The following is a 12,065-nucleotide window of genomic DNA, read 5'->3' as shown; positions in this document are numbered from 1 at the left end:
CCTCTAAACTAATTACCTCTGCAATGATCCTCTTTCCAAAATTAGTTCACATTCTGAGGGACTAGTGTTTAGGACTTCAAGATATTTGGAGGGCCACAACTCAATCCGTAACACTACCCACTTCAGGAGTCTGATGTCTTTGAAATGTTGTGCATTATCTTTAAAATTCAGGCAAATTGAGTGCTCCACTCCATTGTTACCTCACTATTTAATATAAAAACATTTTCCAAAAGCCTGTGAGTAAAATTAGTGATCCACAAAGCTGCTCCATATTGATCCTAGGAATCCAAAACCCCATTGCCAGGCCCCTATCCCACACTTGTTCATGTCCTTCAAGGAGGCTCATAGCAAGTGTGAAAGCCCCAAGAAGCAGAGACGCTTGGAAGGAGGCAAAGGCATATTTAACCTACACAAGCATGAAGAATACTGACTTAGACAGGGCTGAATAAGAAACCATGCAAATTAAATACACAGGGAAAATATGGACCATCCCTGACCAGAATCAACGATGAACCAGCCCAGTGTGGAAACGCTTTGCGGAGAGCCCTGTTGGAAGTGCACATCTGTTTCTCATTCCTTTTTAAAGGAAATCAGCGTCATATAAGCACTGTTCATCCTGTTTCCCCAGCACAATGGCTTTTGAAGAACATGCTTTTGAAGTTCAGGTACCGTGGTGTTTGGGGACAAAGATGACGGTTGTGGCAGTAATAGGCTTCATAACACACTGATCAGATTCATATTTTTCTATTACAGTAAATGCGCCTCAAGTAATAGAACTTACCAGCAACACTAACCACGGCCATACTGTTCTTTTATTTGCAAAGAAATAACATTTTCAAAAGTGACAAAGGACTCTGACAAAGGCCCAGCAGCGGGAGTGAGAATGACTCAGTGGCAGAAAGGCCTTCTCGGTGTGGCTAGCTAGCTTCTTGCCCCACTTGGTTCCTGCCTGGAAAGTGGGTTGAGCCGATGCTTGTCCACACCCGGAGGGCCCACTGCCAGCCCCGCGGGGCTGCACTCCTGCCCGGCCCCGAGCCAGAGAGAACCTCTGACGGACAGGGCTCAAAGGGCAGCCCCAGGAACCTCGACAGCATGGAAAAAGAGGCAGCCTTCTGCTTCCATCACTTGAAAACACGGAGACCACCCTGTTCCTGTCTCTCTATTAGGAGAAATATAAACTCTACAAAGGCATTCACTGTCCGCTTCGAAGAAATGTCCGTCAAAGTGAGGCGCCAGTCAAGGAGAGGACATCTCCGCAGAAGGGGTAGCCCACAGGGTCCGGCCAGCGGACAAGCCTGGAGAACACACCTAACCTGGGTTATTGCTCAGGGCAGCTGTGAAGCTGCAGCTCCATTCAGGAGAAATCCCTTCCCATCCCTGGGTTCTAGAAGCTATGCTCAGCAAGCACAGAATGCCAAGGGGCACGCCTGGGAGACTCCATGTTAGCCAATGTGGGTGACCCGACCCTTGGGTAAATCATGTGAGGACAGAAGAGGGTGGTCCGCAAGGGAGGGAGGGCCAGGAGATCTGAAGAGCCGGAGCCCGCTGGGGCCCTGAGCCCCCTTCAGCAAGAAAGCAGCGCTCCCGGGCCAGCAGTGACAGTTCCCATCTCTCGGGAGATGAGCTCGTCTCGGAAGCAAGACGATTTCATCAGGTTTTTCCACGGCCCAGAGAGAATATCTCATGAGGCTGCCCCACTCCCTCTGTCCTAATTCCTCATCTGCCAGAGCTATTGCAGTTTCCTGGTCATCCTAACGGGAGGCAACGCTGGAAAGGTGTCCACTGGGGACAGGCAACTGGCGCTGGGCCTCAGGACACCGACACTGAAATGAAGCAGAAACTGTAAATGATTTCTAAAGGTTGTGCTGTCTTTCAGTTCTCTCCTCTCAGATCCCAGCCTGCCCGCCCTCTCCCCAGCCAGCCGCAAGGGTCATCTCCCTGGCAGCTGAGGCCGACAGAAGCAGCCAGACGCCCTGCCAGGGCCTGGAGCCCACTGGCCCGGGGGCCCTGCGTGCACTCTGGACCCCATTTCATGCTGCCCGCCCTGCATTCCACACCCTGGTGAGAGCTCCGGGAAGATGCACATTTTTAAAGCAATAGCGTCTTCGGGTTTGTAAGCCTAGTTTCTGGTGAGTTCAGTTTGTGTGAATTATTGCCCCAACAGCTTATGAATTGCCAGGGAAGAGATAAAAATCTAGTGCCCGGATGGGCAAGGTAGAGGAGCAGGTCCCCAAGCACAGCGCCCCCACCCCTGGGCTCTGGGACAGCAGGTGGCCTTGCCGTGCACCTCTGACTGGCTGCCCCTCCTAACAGTTTCTCTTGTGCCCCTCAGAGTTTTCTGAAAGCCGGTGGAATTTCCAAAACAAGATGAGACAGAAAGCAGGACCCAGCCCAGTGATAATGGTGAAAAATAATGGCCCCTAAGGGGGAAAAGGGGGCAAAGTGGTGAAGTTCTGTATAATGTAAATGCATTTTGGGAAACGCCTGAAAATGACTAGGGCAGAACACCATGCTGGTTACGTTAAAAAAAAAACCAAAAAACTAAAAAACAAGGGGCACCTGGGTGGCTCAGTTGGTTAAGCTTCTGCCTTCAGCTCAGGTCATGATCCCAGGGTCCTGGGATCGAACCCCACGTCAGGCTCCCCGCTCACTGGGGAGTCCGCTTCTCCCTGTCTCTCTGAAGCTCCCCCTGCTTGTGCTGTCTCTCTCTTAAATAAATAATTTTTTTTTAAAAGAAAAAAACAAAAACAAAGCAAAACCTCCAAAGAGAGGAAGAACTCTTGGTTATGATGCTCATTCCCTTCCCTCCAGTCCTCATCCCTCAGGGTACTGCCTCCTAACCAGGCAATTAATATGAGGTTGGGGCAATAACTCACACAAACTGAACTCACCAGAAACTAGACTTACAAACCAAATGATACTATTTGCTCCGCTCCCCAGGGGGACATTTGACAAGGCTGGAGACATTTCGGTTGCTGCGCTAGGGGATGCCAGTCGGGCATCTAAAGGGTTATGAGGCCCCCGCCAACCCTCCCACAACACCCACAGCAGCCCCCACGGCCAAGCTGTCAAGCCCAAAGTGTCAGAGCGCCCCTTTTGAGAAACCGCAGAGAAAGATTCTCTGATCTCTCACCAACTCGCTTGCAGCCACACCAGACAAAGTGTATGTGGGCGATTCACGACGAGGGAAGGCTCAGTAGTGGCTGAGAACATGCACCAATTCCTGGACTGTTAAACATGAGTTCTCAGCGGATGGGCGATGGGCTCTAGTGAGTGAGCCCCCTTCCCCGACCACCATCTTCTGAAGTCCATTAAGCGGCTAGCCACTCGTGGTGTTGCTCTCGAGTTAGAGGCCAAGGGGGTTCCATGGACCCCGGGTCCTCCTAGAACTTACTGATTGAGATGGAGAGCAAGGACAGGCCAGCCAGGGAAAGACGAGACGGATAAATAACAAAACTGAAATACAGGCCACGCCGATTGCACAAGCCAAGCCGGAAGCTGAGTCCAATGCTGAGAAACGCGGAGGGGAGGACAGAGTGCTCACAGGTAAGGATGGTGGCATCCTAGGAATGTACGGGAAGGCCGGGGAAGGGCGGCCATGTCACCTCCGTCCCCCCCGCCCCCTACGTTCCCTGCAACACGCGCCGTGCCCTGCGCCCCCGAGGCAGGCCTTCACGGAGGGCACCGGCCCCGCGCTCCAAACACGCGCAGTCACGTCGGACCGAGGACTCGCGCTAATAAGCAAAAGACGAAAATGTCCTATGGGGAGGTACCGCAAGCCCAGGTTACGGTGTTCCTCGGCAGGAGCGCTGCCTGCACGTGCTAGAACTTGCACGTGACCTGGGCCTTGGAGCCTGGGCGCTGCCGGGGGAGCTGAGCTTGCCCGAGCCCAGCCCCCGGCGGCCGGCGGGGAGGGGCTTGTTGGTTGTCCTGCTGCCAAGAATCTCTGTAAAGGGGCTTCTGGCTTAAAGGATTTTGTCCTGGCTTGTGTTTTGGTCACTCAACAGAACCTTCCGTGCTCCGTTTTTCTCCCCCCTCTTTCCCAGCAGTAAGGCCGTACCTATGCTTACTAGGAATCACGCACCGTGGGCAGCCCTGCGGAGCTTAATGGCGAACCGGTCAACGTCGGTGCTGCCGGCGGTTATGACTCACAGGCTACCAGGTGTTGCTTCCTTTCCCGTGCCTCTGCCTCACTCAGAAACAGCAACTCAGAAACCTACCCAGACGGCAAGTCGTATGCTTTGAAGAGGCAGCCTCAACATTTCCCAGGACCAAATCTTTACCAGCGCTGCTAACGAGTAGTCAGATGGACTGCCCTGTGAGCTTTCTCCTCTGACAATGAACTCACAGAAAGGTCAGCAGCCGGACACAGAAAGAGGAGAAGGGTCCTGAATACACACAGACAGTTTAATCACCCGTGAAGAAATCCAAGAGTTGACTGAAAGTGCTTTGTCAGGGAGAGAAGGGAGGCCCCTGCCCTCAGAGAAAGGCCAGGAAGGCTGGAGGTCGCTTTGGCTGCCCAGACGGTGGCTGACCGCAGAGGCCGCCGTGGACACACCAAGGGCCTGCTGGGGATGGCGGTGCGGAGATTCAAAAACAGGAGGGCAAGGAGAGCCGGCACTTTCCAAAGGGCCTGGCAATCAAATGTTCCCTAGAAAGAAGACGAAAATTGAGCTCAATAGGAAGGGAAGACATTGTTTTTAAAACCACCACAATTACTTAAGACTTGGTTAGTCCTTCAAGCTTCTGTCCATCAGGTCTGTCATTTGATTCCAGACTCCTCAGAGCATTTGAAAGACTGGTTTATTCAGATTTCATCAATGTCCCTTAGTTGCATTTAAAAAATCAAGGTCAAGCTATGTTGATATGCGAAAGGGAATTTAGATGAATGAGGGCTGGCTCACAGGCTCTGGCCCTGTAATTACTTTCTTTGTAAGCCTGAATACCCAATCAGATGGATGCCTTCTCAACACTTTTTGTCATATTTATGGAACACCTTTAAACAATGGAATCTGGAAACTCCAGCAACATCTGTATCCAAATATATCCAATCCTGTTTATGTTTTTAATTGGAAATCAAACAATTTTAGATGAACTCATCTATGGTATCATTGCAAATGCATATTTTTCGGTAATTCTTGAGAGCATTTTGCAAACCATTAAAGTAACAACATCATGCTTTACCTTTAAAAGATATTTCTCAGCTGTGATTACTATTGGAATGAAATCCGGGGTGGCATTCAAAAAAGACTGCAGTATAAAAAGGTTTGCATAAGAATTCTGATTCCATTAGAAAACCATTCCTTAGGCCAGTTCTTCCATTCCTCACTGGCTCATGTAGTATGGTTGTTTTTTTCTCATTCCAGTTAAAGATGCAATTCATTAAAGAGTCTTTAACTTAATTAAAGCAAAGCTTTCTGTTAAGGTTATCAAGCATTGATGGGCTTCTAATCGGACATTCTCTGCGGGCTGGAGAATGCCACTTTCAAACCCTCTGATTTTGTATGAAGCCACTCGCCTTTCTACACAAAGACTTTCATTTCTGTAGTCTGGCCTAGTAAAATGTTAATTCCTTTACGCTCAGCTTGGTTATTTTAGGCCCAGATCTATGGGCCCAGTAATTTCAGTAAGAGGATGATGTGTACAGAAGGAAAGGTGTGCTGTTTTCATTTCATCCTTGGTGATTAGAAAATACTTAAACCAATGAAGGATTCCCATCACCTGGAGTTTCTTAGGAGAAAATGACTTTGCAAGACATGTGGGAATTGTCAAGAAAAGAGTTTTCCCTTGAAATGATGTGTTGGTACACAAGAGAAGTGCTGGGCAGGATAGCAAGAGGAAGTGGTAACCCGGCCCGTGAGGAAATGAGTAGATGTTTTGAAGGTTAGATGAACAGGAGACCAGTGCACATTTTCCTCATTTACCTTCTCATTTTAGAAAGTGGCGGAATTCGGGTACATCTTGATTGTTCCGGATAATAAAGGATACATGAGACATGAATAGAAAAACCACCAATGGTGAGTAAAATAAGAAAACCAGGGATCACTTTTTCTTTTCCCTGTTTATTAACATTCACACCAAACTGTATACTTTGTTTACCATGGTCGTGTGGTATCTGATGTCACAAGCCACAGCATATAAAATCGCAGAGGCCACGACAGGCAGGAAGAGAGGCCTGGCCTTGTTGTCTGAGTAATACAAACAGCCCAGTGTGCTGGATGTGAGCCTGGGTACTGCCGCCTGCTGAGCCCAGCTCTGGAGCCCTCCGGCCACCACCGCACTTCTTCCCCTGCCTCTGCCTGCCCCCTAGTGGACAAGCTTGGGAAAGCGCGGGATTCAGCCCGGGAGCGGGGGGTGGGGGGGCAGCTTTGTGGGGACTGAAATATGGTTCCCTGAGAGCGTGCCTCCCCCAACCCTCCTCCCAAGCGCTGTCTGTGGATTTCCTGGAGAATCAGAGCTCGGCCTGGATGCCCTGGGGTCTCCCTGGGATGGACACCTCCACTTCCTGTGTCATTTTCCTGGGGCCTTTGTCTATCTCTGCCCGCCCCGATCCCCAACTTGCAGTCGTCTTCCCTTGTGCAGTCTCCATAGGAGACTAATGATTCCTTCTCTGGGTCCAACCACTGTAGAGAACCACCAGGGTGCTGTACTATCAAACATGTTCCCACTATGGGAGCCTCTTGTGCCTCCTGTATGTCCAGAGAGGCTTCATTTATTTGTCAGAAACCTGCTAGATGCCCAGCCCTGGAGACATGGAAGAAACTAGGCCAAGGTTCCCACCTGGAGGAGCTCACAGCCCAGGGAAGGGACAGCTCATCCATCGATGGCCATGTGATCAGGTCTGTGCCACCAGGAAGGTGTAAGCGCTGTGCCGTGGGAGCAAAGGCGGTAGCGGAAGAGGCATTTGAATTTGTCACGGGTGCTCGCCACAGCACGGTTAGTCCAGCAACTGCTTTGTTCAAATGACTCAGGAAAATACATGAGGCTGGCACAGGCCGTCCTGATACCACCACACACCTCTAGAGTACCCTGGCCGCGCTGGGGATTTTCACCTCGGCCCGAGTCACAGTGTCCGCAGAGGCAGATGTGGCCGGGGGCTGCCTTAGATGACGCACTGCATGATTTTCCCACTGTGGCAGCCCTCGGCTCCTGCCCACACTCTGCTCTGCTTTGCTCACTTCAAGCCTTCCTTAACTTTTCTGAAGCTCCCCGTTGTCCACGTTGGTGATTCACAGATACGGAAGACCTAGAAAGAAAGAAAAGATAATTATCTCAAATGACTCAGGAGCCCTCCTAGACTCTGTGATCTCTGTGTAGACTTTCACTTGAAAAGCCTGAGGGTAATAATATTGTCATTTGTGTAGGCAAAGCTGGAAGGAAACAGATGAATGTTCTAAACTCCTGCCTCTTGGCAGAAATTAGTGTAGAGAAGACAGACTCTCAGCCCTGGCCTGACAGCTGAGGTGAAGGCCTCTCAACCAGAGGTGAAGGTACCTGTAAAGAGTCCCAGAAGATGACAAGTTCCTGGGGTGAGGGCATCACCTTGCTCCTCTTTCTGTCTCAGTTTCTGTTTCTGTCTCTGTCTCTCTCTCCCTCTGAGGCAATAAATGTTTATGGGAAGAATGGCTGCCACCCTGAGTCCTGTCAGGCTACCTGGGAAAGGAACAGGGGTTGGGAAATGAAACCACTGGCAGGCCTTAGACTTGTCGGCTGAAGATTCATGAACAAACAAGGGGAAGCGACCTACCTGCTACAAAACTGCTAAGAGAGATGACACTCGAGGAAGGGTGGGAATCCCCGAAGGGAGAGGAGAGGAGAATGGATTATGCTCCATTGTAGGCTGCCTGACAAGTTGTCCACACTCGGAGGAAAGCACATGCCCCTCCGTGGGGCAGGAACAGCAGCAGGGGCAGCCAGAGCACTGTGGGCACCGCGCCCCTGCGGGGAGGGGTGAGGCTGAGGCAGCAGGCGGTGCCCGGGATAAGGACTGCAGGGCAGTGCTGGGTGCGAGGGGGCAGACACTGGCCCCCCTGAGAAAGGGGTCAGGGGGTTCTCTGCCCAGGTCAGCCCTTCACCCTGGCACAAGGCCCCAGGGGGGCAGAGCTGATGTGGCTGGAGAGTGTGGAGGAGGTGGGAAGGCAGAGCCAAAGAGCTCTGGGGACAGACCTGAAATCTGTGGCTTTCCCTGAGGCTGTTGGGGCCTGGAGGAAGGGAAGCGACACACAACTATACATGTTGTGCATTCTGCAAACTTTATAATGAGTCTAAAGACATTCCACCAGCCTGTTTTAGGATGGTGTACATTCAGATTCTCTTCCCGTGCCCCAGTTTAGTTTCCATGAAATCCTCATTCTCCTCGCATTTCTCCCCATGGACCCTCAAGAGCACTCCTAATTCCTTCCTTCTCTCAATACATACTAACTGAAGGCCCGCCCTTTTCCGGGTCAGGCTAGGTACCAAGAATATGATGTCAGCGGAAACAGACACAGCCCTGCCTTTATGGCACTTCCACGGTAGAAAAGGAGAGACCTTGATCGAATACCCACACAAGTTAATGTGACACTGCAGTGCGTGGAGCTCTGAGGCTATAATAAGGGGTTTGGTTTAATCAGAGATGTCAGGGAACTCTCTGAGGAAGCGATGAGTGAAATAAAATCTGAAGGAACAATGGGATTAACCAGGCCAGCTGGTCCTGAGCCTCTCTGTGGAGGGACGCTGTCTGTGTCTTCTCGGCCATGGAGAGACTCAAGTGTGACCAGAGCACAGACAACAAGGCAGGCAGGAGGCACGACAAGGCTGGCCTCGAGACGTGGCCTGGGGAGCCACTGAAGGGTTTAAGCAGGTGGGCCATGTGATCAAACAGGCACTGCAGAAGGATTGTCCCAGCTGCCCTGCAGAGAAGAGCATGGAAAAGGCCACAAGTGGATGTCCATGAGACCAGTTAGGAAGCCGTTACAGGTGAGTTCGAGACCAGGAAGAGAGCAATCCTATTTAGGATGCACAATTGTCAAAACATGGTGATGGAATAGATAGGCTTACAATGTACTCTATGCCTGTGCGATCTTCCAACCTCCCCTGCAATAAGCCCTCTCTTCATGGCTAGATGACTATCTGAGACACAAATACAACATTCTCTTTGTCAGGTTGTCCTTAGGGATGCCTTCATGATTCCTCGCTAGTTTTCTCTAAAAATGAAGTGAGGGAAGGTCCATGATGCCTGGAACATATCAATTCAAAGGTCACGAGGTGAAATGATGATAACAACTCAGATTAGAGGACTGTCAACTTCCAAGCTCCCCTGACCTTAGCGGAAGGGCTGAAGGGTTGGGACGAGACCAAGAGAGCTTAACAACACCAAGGGCATCTGTAGCGTTAGATGGGCTGATCAAGTGCTTGAAACTCATGTACTGTCCAATTAATCGAAGAATTCTTCTACGACACACTTAGGGGATGCTTTCATAAGATTCCTGCATCAGCTGGGAATGCACCTAGCTACCAGATGCCCTCCTGCTAGGATCCTTGCTTCTACAACACAGCCATGGATCCATCTCAGGAATGGTGTTTTATCTCTGTGCTGGGCTAGGCATCAGGGACTGGAAGATGAAGAAAAGTGTCCTGCCCTCTAGGAGTTGCAGCCTCACAGGTCCATCAGTCAGGACAGCACGGTGTGGCGTGTGACAGCACGGGCAAGGGGTAGGAGCTCTGCCCGGAGGAATTAGGGAGGTTTTCCAGAGGGCACATCTAAGCCAGATGTCAAGGGGTGAGCAGGAATTTATCTGGAGAAGCGGAGACTGGTTGTTTCAGGCAGAAAAAAATAGCTTATACAGAGACAGCTAAGAATGAGGTGTGACCAAAAAGTGACGGCCCAGGGCTGATAGTAGGGCTGTAGCAAGAGGTGAGACTGGAGACCGCACTGGTGGGTCACACGGGCTCTGAACTACCTGCTTTGGACGTTAGTGTTAGCATTTCTATTGCTGCATAACAAATTACCCCAAAACTTAGGTGTTTAAAACAACAAACATTGGGGCGCCTGGCTGGCTCAGTGGGTTAAGCGTCTCCCTTCGGGTCAGGTCATGATCCCAGGGTCCTGGGATCAAGTCCTGCGTCGGGCTCCTTGCTCAGCAGGGAGCCTGTTTCTCCCTCTGCCTCCCTGCCCCCCTGCCTGTGCTCTCTCCCCCCTCACCAAGTAAATAAATAAAATCTTTAAAATAAATAAATAAAACAACGAACATGTATTATCTCACTATTTCTGTGGGTTAGGAATCCAGGCATAGCTTAGTGGTCCTCTGACTCAAGGTCTCACAGGCTGCAATCAAAGTGTCAGCCAGGGCTGTGGTCACCTCAAGGTTCAGCTGAGGGAGGGTCACCTTCCAGGCTCACTCACGTGGCTGTCGGCCAATCTCAGGTCCTTGCTGGCTTCTTGCTGAAGACATCAGTTCCTTGCCACATGGGCCTCTCCATAGGGCAGCTCAGAACATGTCAGTTGGCAGAGAGAGAGAGATGGAGAGAGGTTGAAAGACATAGTCTTTTTTAAACCTAATCTCAGAAGGGACATCCCATCACTTTTTTTATTCTATTTGTTTAGAGTCACCAGATCCAACCCACATGCCCACAAGTGAGGGGGGTTACACAGAGTGTGAATACTAGCAGGTAATGATCCCTGGGGTCATTTTAGAGGCCACCTACCACACAGAGGAGAGCTATTTAAGACACGATCCCAGCATCATCCCATTCTGCATGAATTATATAGGGAGACATATAATTTCACTGCATATTTGTTTTTGTTGATGGGTACACTCTGGTCCCTAGGAGCCCTGAAGAACAATGTGCTTCATTTCACGTCTCTCTCTAAGGATTTTATACAACCTACTTGGCACTCACGCTGTTATTATTAGATGGATTCAGCCAAAAGCTGCCTGTGTGGGTAGAGATAGGTGGGAAGGTAGGGAGGCAGAGAAAGGAAGTGATCAGGACCCCAAATTGAATCAAGAAAAAGGTCACACGCCAACTGAAAATTAGATATGAATCTGAGTGGAACTAAGTATCGTGGTTGACAGCTCATACACGACAGCTCGTACACGCGATGCCAACTTGCCACAGCTTGGCAGCGGACCTTGGTTTTCCCATATGCAACTGAAAATAACTAACATTCATCCTGGGGGAGTGCCGCTGAAATAAGTAATACTGGGAGCTGTACCTCACTGCTTATTCAAGCTGGAAGCAGTCTGCAATTACTTAGCTGAAATTAGACACAAATTAAGTTGCCACTTCCGGAACCCTTTCTCCTGTACTATATCACAAAACAGAAACTGATTTTTGAACTCTGACAGTTTCAATTTTGTTTCTTTTCTTGCAAATAAACGTGCTATCCCACAATATCCACAATGGCAGATTATTGACACTAACCTCTTCTGAGACCTCATCTCTTCAGAAGTCTGGTTTTCTGATTTTCAGCCCTGGGTGTAATTGCTATGGACAGAGTGACAGGCTGGTAAGAGTGACTAGAGGGGAGAGCAACTTGCCCACATTTGAAGTATACTGCATTGGGGTGGGGGGGCGGGGTGGAGGAAAGAGGACTAGCACAGAATTATCCCCAGAGATGTATGTGGATGGCTCTGCTCCCACTTTTTTTGCTCGTCTGAAAGCTCTCAGGGTCTGCATCCTTTTAAACACAGAAGTTCTCCTATGTTTTTAAAAGCAAAACAAACGTACATGAGAACAAATAATAATAATGATAACTTGAGGGTCTCCCCTCAAACTTGGCTAAAAGGGAACTGGCATATAGATAATGTAGGTGTTTGGAGGTTTTCTGTTATGAAAGAGCCCCTGGATTGTATTATCTCCTTAATAAAACACCATCTTCCTTGACCTGCCATTGGAAGAAGCGAATGAATATCGAAGAGCCCAGCTGTGCTGGAACCCAGGAGGCTGTGGCAGCTTTCAGGGTACATTGCTTCTCCATAACTTTGAAGTCCAACCTCCCTTTGCAGAAGGCAAAGAGTACTTTCTTCCCGTTGTTGGAGACATTAGTCATGGATAAAGCTCATTTAAAACTACCCTGCACC

The 12,065-nt window shown here is 49.9% G+C and overlaps 1 long non-coding RNA gene across 2 annotated transcripts; it reads right to left on the bottom strand.

Annotated features, from left to right (window-relative positions):
• Positions 1-4,540: 4,540 nt before the first annotated feature.
• Positions 4,541-12,036, bottom strand: LOC118554660 (uncharacterized). 2 transcript variants are annotated; one of them, XR_013443456.1, is made up of 3 exons: positions 10,385-12,036; positions 6,781-7,246; positions 4,541-4,651 (listed from the first exon to the last, which is right to left on the bottom strand). It is a non-coding gene; the product is annotated as an uncharacterized LOC118554660 (long non-coding RNA). The 2 variants fall into 2 exon arrangements; XR_004926582.2 differs by lacking the exon at positions 4,541-4,651 and having other exon boundaries at positions 6,043-7,246.
• Positions 12,037-12,065: the final 29 nt, after the last annotated feature.

This window comes from Halichoerus grypus, chromosome 1 (genome assembly GCF_964656455.1).
Source record: "Halichoerus grypus chromosome 1, mHalGry1.hap1.1, whole genome shotgun sequence".
Lineage (NCBI taxonomy): Eukaryota > Metazoa > Chordata > Mammalia > Carnivora > Phocidae > Halichoerus > Halichoerus grypus.
Note: the sequence above shows the minus strand (reverse complement) of the source record. Positions and strands in the feature narration are given on the sequence as shown.